Below are 8,396 nucleotides of genomic sequence, written 5' to 3'. Positions count from 1 at the left end.
CCAATCTCTTCAGGGTTAGGGCCTCTCTCTTTCCATTCTTGCCGGCTCCCCCTCCTTGAGAGCCCCGGGAGGCCCAGCCTCCCAGAATCCGATCTCCTTCCAACACTGCAGCCCCCCTGTGGAGGAAGGAAGAGGCCTCCCCCGAATGAATGGCTGGTAAGGAGGTTTTTAATTTGTCTGGAAATACAAGAAAAAGTCCTCCGAGCAGCGTCCCTCCCTCACCTCGTTTGGAAGCCCCTCTGCCTTTCCGGGTGGGCGCTGTCCCCTCACCGGCCCGGGCCAGGTCCACAGGGTCGCTTTGGCGGAGGGATGGGAAAATCCTGGTTCGTCGTGTAAAAATGGCCTACTCAACCTAGAATAAGGACGCCGCTTTTAAATGAAATTTTTGCTTTTTGCTGCTCGCAGCCTACCAATGTGAGAAATTTGGAAGTTTAGCATGATTCTGTTAGACAGGGTCAGAAAGTGAGGTAGGCCCATCACTGTCGTGATGGGAACGCTGCCTCCTGATGGCCGAGCTCTCCTTGAGCTTGGGGAATGTCACCATGCTGCCTGTACCCAACGCAGAAGACACTGCATTTAAAAGCTTTGCCCACCTGACCTGTGGTTTCACCTCCAGGTGCATTAGCCTTCATTTTCCTTTACAGGCTTTATTTTTAGGAGCAGAGGGCACAGCCCTGACCGTTCTATGTTTCCAGTGGAATGCACTCCCTCTCTCTTTCTCTTGGCCAAACCACTTATATAAGTGGCACCTCGCGAAGCCAAGAGCCAACGAGAGTGTGACAGCTCCCAGCTCCCAGGCTGTCTGAGGTGTTTCTGTGCTTCCCAGGTATTCCGGTCAGGCCACTTCAGTAGGACCACCTGAGCTGAGGGACCGAGGCCTCAGAGTCTCCAGCCTGCTGTCTGCATTTTTCCCCCTCACTTCACTGCGGGGGGCTTTTTCTAGTCTCAGCCTCCTTTTCTGCTTCCTTCCTCCCCCCACCGCAAATAGCCTGGATAAACCATAGGAAGGTGACAACAGTCTCAGTACGAATATGACACTGAAGGGGTTCGTGGGGCCCCACCCTTGTGGTAGGTTGGGAAAACTAAACAATATTTTGCAGCTCTGCTCGTGGAGAAACGATATCTGTTTTTCTCCACCGCCGATTCTCACCTTGATTTGGCTTACTTTGGCCAGGGAGACATTAGGAACTATGAGTCGAAACAGAGATCCGAACGTCTCTTGCGCAAGGGAGTTTAGTCTCTCTTGACGACTTTTGGAACCCAGCTACCATGTGAAAAACCACGGGCTCTCCTGCTGGACGCCGGACACCTATTATCCCAGTCATTATCCCAATCATGTGAGTGATGGCATCCAGGACATAACAGCGCCTAGCGCCCTGGCTGCTGACTGTAACAGTGTTGAGTGAGCTCCGTGAGCCAGCAGAAAAACTGCCCTGCTGAGACCAGCCCAAAGTTCCTACTCCCAGAATCATGAGCTAACGAAAGGTTTGGGGCAGTTTGTTACACAGCTATAGATAACATACAATCCTTGATCTCTTCTCCCTGAAGGACTTTCCTTAAGTGTACCTCGAGGTACCAAAAGCTTTGAGATGACAATTTGGCCTAAAATGTCTTAAATTACATGGTGACTCACATTTTGAAAATCCAAAAAGAGGACATATACGGGTCCCACAGGCCCATCAGGAAACTAGCCAATACCACAGGCAAGCCACTCTCTTTTCCTCAGAGAAGATGCAAGGAAAATAAGCTTCAGAAGAAAGAACAATGGAGTCCAAATCAGAGGAACTCAATTCCAGCCCAGGCTCTACCCATAACAAATTGGTGATTTCACCAAGCTACTTACTTTCTGGGTATCACTTTCCTCCTCTCTGAACTAGATAATTTAATTTCCCGTTTCACACTAAATTCTGAAGTATTCAAGATAAAAACCTTCCATTATCCATTAGAGCCCGAGATCTTCATCACCTCGGGGAATTCACATTCTCTGATGCTGCCAAGAAAAGTTCTCCTGCATTAGCTTAGTCCTAGAGCCTAGAGAATACTGAGTACTTCTAAGTAGGCTTTGTCTTGGGAGGTTCTGGAATGACCTCAGTATTCTGCCTTGCTTGGTTGCAGACTGGACCTGGGTGTTCAGGAGTGGGGAGGCCCTAGAGCACTCATTTTTATCCACTTATCTAATAAATCTAACCCCCTGTTAGTGCTTTGGATCTAATAATAGTGAGCAGAAAGACCCCATTAGATTCTAGAGCCTAGTGAGAAAGACAGAATTGCTCTCCACATGTAGCTTCTGTTCTAAACAGTAAATGTGCCATGCATTTATGGAATGATTATAGCTTGTGATAAATTCTATGAAAAACAGATAGAGTCCTATTGGTAGAAAATTCTAGAGGGCCCTTACTTCAGACAGGATGGATGCAGAAGGCCTCCCTGAGGGTCTCAGCTGTGAGAAGGAGCGGTCATGCAAAGCAGTGATGGTGGGCCCGAGGAGCTCACAGGGAGGAAGGTGGAAGGCAGACCCCAGTGTACACCAGAGCTGTTACCTCTGAGGAGTGAGAGGGGGCCTTGGGAGGAGGGATGTGGGATGCATGAGGGCCAGACGGTACAGGACCGAATGAGTTTGGGTTTTTGTCTGGAGTTTGATGAGCAGCCACGGAATGGTTTGGAGTAGTGGGAATGACATAACCAGATGGGGATTTTTTTTAAAGCTCACTCTGAATGCTGGAGGGAGGGTCGTTTAAAAGAAGTGGAGATCCTGGTGGAGAGGCTCCTGTAACAGGGTGGTCCTGCTAGAAGAAACAGCAGTGTGGACTGGGGACGCAAGTGACACGGAGGAAGAGTCAGAATCTGGGCTTGAGCTACAACGAGCAGGACTTCAGGTGAAGATCGGGTTGGTCAGCCCAAAAGTCTGAACCAACTGCACTGGGAATGCAAGCCCCTTTATGCCACTTGGCCGGGGATGCGTGGAGGTGTGGAAGGACCTTGATGGTGGATGAGGTAGGACCTCCACACACATCAATCCCAGCTTCATGATCTGCAAGTTCACGGGCACTTGGGACCGGGGGTCTTCATATCCTGATGCCTCCTGGGCCCCCGAGATGGGCCTTGCCTAACATCCTCTTACACGCTCAGAGAGAGAGGTGGCAGTGACGAGATAGGGTGAGGCTGTTGGACCAGAAGCTCATTTCTGTTCTTTCTGTGGGTATAACCCTCAGGATGTAACAGTTCACTCACACTATTTTCCTAGGTATCGAGGACTCAGGGGTACTAAGGGAAAAACCCAAGGAGGTCCAAGACAAGCCTCTGTCCTGGTCATGAGGCCCCCCCCTGAGCTCAGCAGCTGCAGAACAAGTAATTCCCTACGTGGCAAGATTTAAAGAGCACAGGAAAGTTCTTGGGTGGGAAAGAAAAAGTGTGTGATTAATACTAAAATTCCACCAACAGAACATCTTCCCATTAGCTCAACGTGGGGGTACTGTTAAAATCATGACACCGTCATGGTCCTTGGTGTGAAAGATCTGAGAACAGGCCCTAGTGGGGGTCGGGAAGTGAAATGGGGAGGGGGGAATGAGGAGAGGACACTGGGAACCTAGGGGAAGTAAAGGGACTCCAGGACCTGGGGAAGGAACAGAAATGGGAGTCAAAGGCCTTTTATCAGCTTTACAATGTTACCCGGAGTCTGGAGGGCTCTCCTGACTAGATGGTGCATACACCAGCCTCCATGTCCTCCCCCAACATGGGAAAGAGAGAATGAGGCCCACACAGCACTTATAAACTCCTAGGGAGACGGAGCATGTCCTCAAATAATGCAGATCTGTGGGGAGGGACTGGCTGAAGGGTTACTAGGGATGAAGGAGGAGTAAGTGTACTCACTCCAGATTTGTCGGTCATGGGCCTTGAAATAGTGGCGGTGGTACGGAAGACCCTACCAGGGTTAGCAGATCATGAGTAAGGCACAGGGGTGTATTTGGAATGTTTGACTTGGCAGGAACATGGGGTTAAATGAGATAAAGATCCACGCATCCCATGGAGCTCATCGAACCATAACAGGTGCCAGGCACTCGGGAGAGTTGTAAACCAGACAACAAATTCCCTGACCTCACAGAGCAGCATTCTAGTGTGGGGGAGAAAGGCAAACTACCTGCACACAAAGAAGATTGGCTCAAATCAGGATAAGTCTGATGAAGACCATAAAATGAGAAATGATGGGCCTCCTGTAGATATAAAGTCAAGGAAGCTCTCTTGAAGGAGGCATCATTTTGATTGAAACCTAAACGGTAAGAAAGACCCAAGCTTTGGAGATTGAAAGGAAGAGAATTCTGGGCAGAAGTAACAGCCAGTGCAAAGGTCCTGAGACAGAAGCAGATCTGCAGAGCTGGGGTGAGTTAAGCACAGCACATGTCAAGTGCATGGTGTGAGGTGGACTGTACAGGACCTTGGAGTCCATGGAGGAGAAACTGGATTTTATTGCAGTGGGAAACTTCTGGAAGATCGTTTTTTTTTTTTTTTTTTTTAAGATTTTGTTTGTTTGTTTGTTTATCAGAGACAGAGAGCACAAGCAGGCAGAGTGGCAGGCAGAGGCAGAGAGAGAGAACCAGGCTCCCTGCCAAGCAGGGAGCCTGATGCAGGGCTCAATCCCAGGACCCTGGGATCATGACCTGAGCCGAAGGCAGATGCTTAACTGACTGAACCACCCAGGCATCCCTCTTCTGAAAGATCTTAAGAAAAGGAGTGACATGATCTTGATTTCTCTGTTGCTGCTCTAAGGAGAATGGGAAGTATAAGAGGAAGGAGAAGGCACCATGAGAGGTTGTTATGGTCGTTCAGGCAGAAGACGATAGATGAAGGGAGAAAACACGGAGCCAGCCGAGGCCTTGAGAGTCAGCAGAGAGCATCCATCTGGCAGAGATGACGGGACTCCAGCTGGGAACAGTGGCGGACCATCCAGGCTGCTGACCTGGGGTGACTCTTAACAAGGATGTGGAGTGAGAACACTTGTGAGCTGTTGGGTGCAGAGTCCCAGGTCTGTCTTTGGTGTGTGACAAGCACAGGACCTTCTCCAGGCCCTCCCCGCCCCGGCTCTGACCCGCGTGAGCAGGGAGCAGTGGCTCATTCACGGAGGCATACTGGCACCTGGCACAGAGTGGTTGATGGCCGGCCAGACAAGAACCAGCCCAGGACACCTCTGACCCCCACCTCCACCCTTCTTCCTAGGCCGCATTCAGGAACTGGCAAAAATGTCACGAACCTCCCAAGAAACACCTCTAAAAGTTGTCTTCAGTGATCACGTGTCCTACAACCCTGGGACTACTTAAAGGAAAGAAGACTTCAACCGAAGGCTAGAAACAACCCACAGGAGACAGTAGCGGCAGCTCATGCTCACGGAGTACTCACTGTGTGCTGAGCACTTAAATTGCTACCATCTCATTGTCCCGTCCACCCTCTGACTTTGTTGTCATTATCATCTGTTTGGGGACAGATGAGGAGATTGAGGCTCAAAGAGGTGGAATGACCGACTTGCCCAACCGTCTCTGGCCTGCACCATTTCTGCTGAGGGAATGGCATGCCCAGATGAACCCTGGCCATTCTTCCTGTGAGATCCTTGCCCAGAGGGAAGATCCTGTTAGAAAGAAGGCTTATTAGTTCATTTGAGTGCAGAGAGAAAAAGGGGGAAATCCCCAGGGCTTGGCTGTTGGATTGGTAGAGTCATTGGAGCAAATCAACAGTGGAGAGCCATGTCTGAGCCGAGGGCCCTGCTGTGGCTGTGATGACATCATGTGGCCAGATTGGGGCCTGAACTTCAGACAGATCAGAGGTCAGTCACCCTTCAAAAGCCATGTGCCAAGCCTTTATTTCCTGCCACACACACATACACACAACCTCCTTGTGAAGGAGCTTTGTTGGGACTCTGGCCTCGCTGGTGGTTAGGTGCTCCTGGTGGCCAGTCTCTAAAAATCACCAGCAATGCTTTCTTTGTCTTGGGACTTGATGGCCAACCCCCTGGAATGGATGTTAGGGAGTCCGTTAGAATGTCTCAGATGGTGTCCGACACCGTGGCCATGGCTGCTGCTCCCACACGAGGTCACCTGTGACCTGCTCTCCTGGGCGGAGACTAGGCTCAGAGGCCACCAGGCCCACCACACCCGACATTCCTCCCCTGTGTCCCCTGCCTTTCTTCCCTGGTGAGGTAGAAGCCAGGTTTGTGGCAGAGAAATCAAGCGTGTCAGTGTGTTGATTCACCCCTGTACAGTGAGTAAAAAGCTTCTCATCATCTGTACTCTCAGTAGAGACTATGAAAATGAAGGGCAGCAGAAGAGATGAGGAAATAGAGCCAGCCCATAAACTCGGTAGGGCCCATTACCATCACTGGGAGGGCAGGACACAAGATGTGTCCCCAAGAAGCAAGAGGCAAAGAGGAGACCAAGGACCCACAGACACGCCATGGGTATGGACAGGAAAACTCCCAGTGAGCCGCAGAGGAATCATTCTTGAGCGATTCTACTCTGAGCGCAGAGGAGCCCACACACAACCCATCTCTCAAGTATCTGTCGCCTCACTGCCTGGTTGCCAGGTAGAGGAGAAGACACAGAAAATTCCATTCCCTGAACTGTGTGTTTGGCATCACTACAACCATTTAAAAAAATGATCGAGCATATTTAGATGTTTCTCTTGGGGCTTGGTGGTGGATCATGGGCACATGGGGTGGGGAGAGCTCTCATCCGAAAGTCTGTGTTGCCTGCAAGGCTCAGAACAGATTCCAGTTGGTCACTTATATGATTAGCATTCCCTTCCCGATTTTTTTTTTTTTTTTTTTTTTTGGTGGGGGGCAGTTATGACTAAACAGCATTCCTTGATGTCAGTGGAATATTAAAGATTTAGATCTTTCCACGGTTGCTGCCAACCTGACATTAATGACTCTGGAATCTTCCTCAGATTTGCTGCAAGGGGTCTCCCGAGAGGGGCTGAGGGGGGAGAGGTGTTTACTCAGCCCCTGGCATCCCAAATTAAATATTCAAATTGGGTTTGTTCTGAGGCATTGTTAGGGCCTGAGCCTTCGCTTAATGGAAACGGTATTGTCCCCCAAATAAAGGTTTCATTAGGCCAGCCCGCAAACTTTTCCCCGTTATCCCCTGCAAGAAACAATCTGGGTGACAGCCTACCCGTCATAATCCCCCGCTCCAGATTTGTGGTGACAAAAGACTCTTAATACCGAAAATGTTCGGGGGGAGGAGAAACACTTCCCAAACAAGGGGTCTCTCCCTTCCAGGCCAGGTAACAAAGGGTCAGGAGGAATTCGGTGGGGCCTCCTGGCCGCCTGCCGATTAAGCCTGTGGTCAGTAGATTAACGGCCGCTCTGACTGAATGTTTGGAAAGGCGAGTTACATGGCAGAGCAAACAAAATTCAGACTGTGCTTTACACATGGTAATCCCAAATTTAATAAGAGCCTCACCACTGGGAAGCTTTGCCAAAAAGGTAGCTGAGGTGTGAAGCTAGATTGTTCCCAGCAAGGAGTACCACCACTGTGCTGGGCAGCCTCCGGACCACCCCCTGGGGTTTCTGTGGCCTCAGCTGAGAGTTCCTCCTGGCCTCTTGGGTGAGTTGGCTCTCTTCCCTCCTTCCAGGCTTCGAGGGCCTTGTCCAGAGATGAGTCACAGTTCTGTCTGTCCTGAACAACTTCCCTGCACAATGCCTGGGTGGTCAGAAGGCCATCTAAGCCCTGAGCCCTGTGGGCTGCCGCGGAATCCATCTTCTCGACCACAGGGCTCGCCATGTGCAGAGCTGGGGCTTGACAAGAGGCCACCGGAAGCCCATAATTCAGGTCTTGTGTAGCGCTAATGGAGGCCTGGAGGTCTAGGCCTCGTCAGATATCAGATGTCTAAGATGGAGTATATGTGGGGTTTCCACTGGGCACCTGTGAGTTACTTCTCCCTGTTTCTTTTGTGGCCACCTTCATGATCATTCATTCACTCAAGAGATATTTCCTGAGCACATGCTATGTGCCAGCTCTCTGCTCCGAGCCTCGGACTTCAGAGTGAACTGAAAACACACATGGTCTCACTCCACAAACCCTACAAACTGAGGTAAGAACTGTGAAGGAGAGAAAAGTTGTTCCATGACTGGGTGGCTCAGTGGGTTAAGCCTCTGCCTTCGGCTCAGGTCATGCTCTCGGGGTCCTGGGATCAAGTTCCGCATCAGGCTCTCTGCTCAGCAGGGAGCCTGCTTCTCCTCCCCCCCCTCCCCCCCCCCCCCACCGCCTGCTGCCAGACTGCGCATGAGGCCAGACTATATTTTTCATTTTCTTTTATTTTTTTTTCCTTCTAGGGGGATGCCTCTTCAGTACTATGAAGGAAGAGAAAAAAATAATTCACATAATGCCAATAGATTTATTTGGTCTATT

Source organism: Meles meles, chromosome 16, assembly GCF_922984935.1.
Source record: "Meles meles chromosome 16, mMelMel3.1 paternal haplotype, whole genome shotgun sequence".
In the NCBI taxonomy this organism is placed as follows: domain Eukaryota; kingdom Metazoa; phylum Chordata; class Mammalia; order Carnivora; family Mustelidae; genus Meles; species Meles meles.
Note: the sequence above shows the minus strand (reverse complement) of the source record.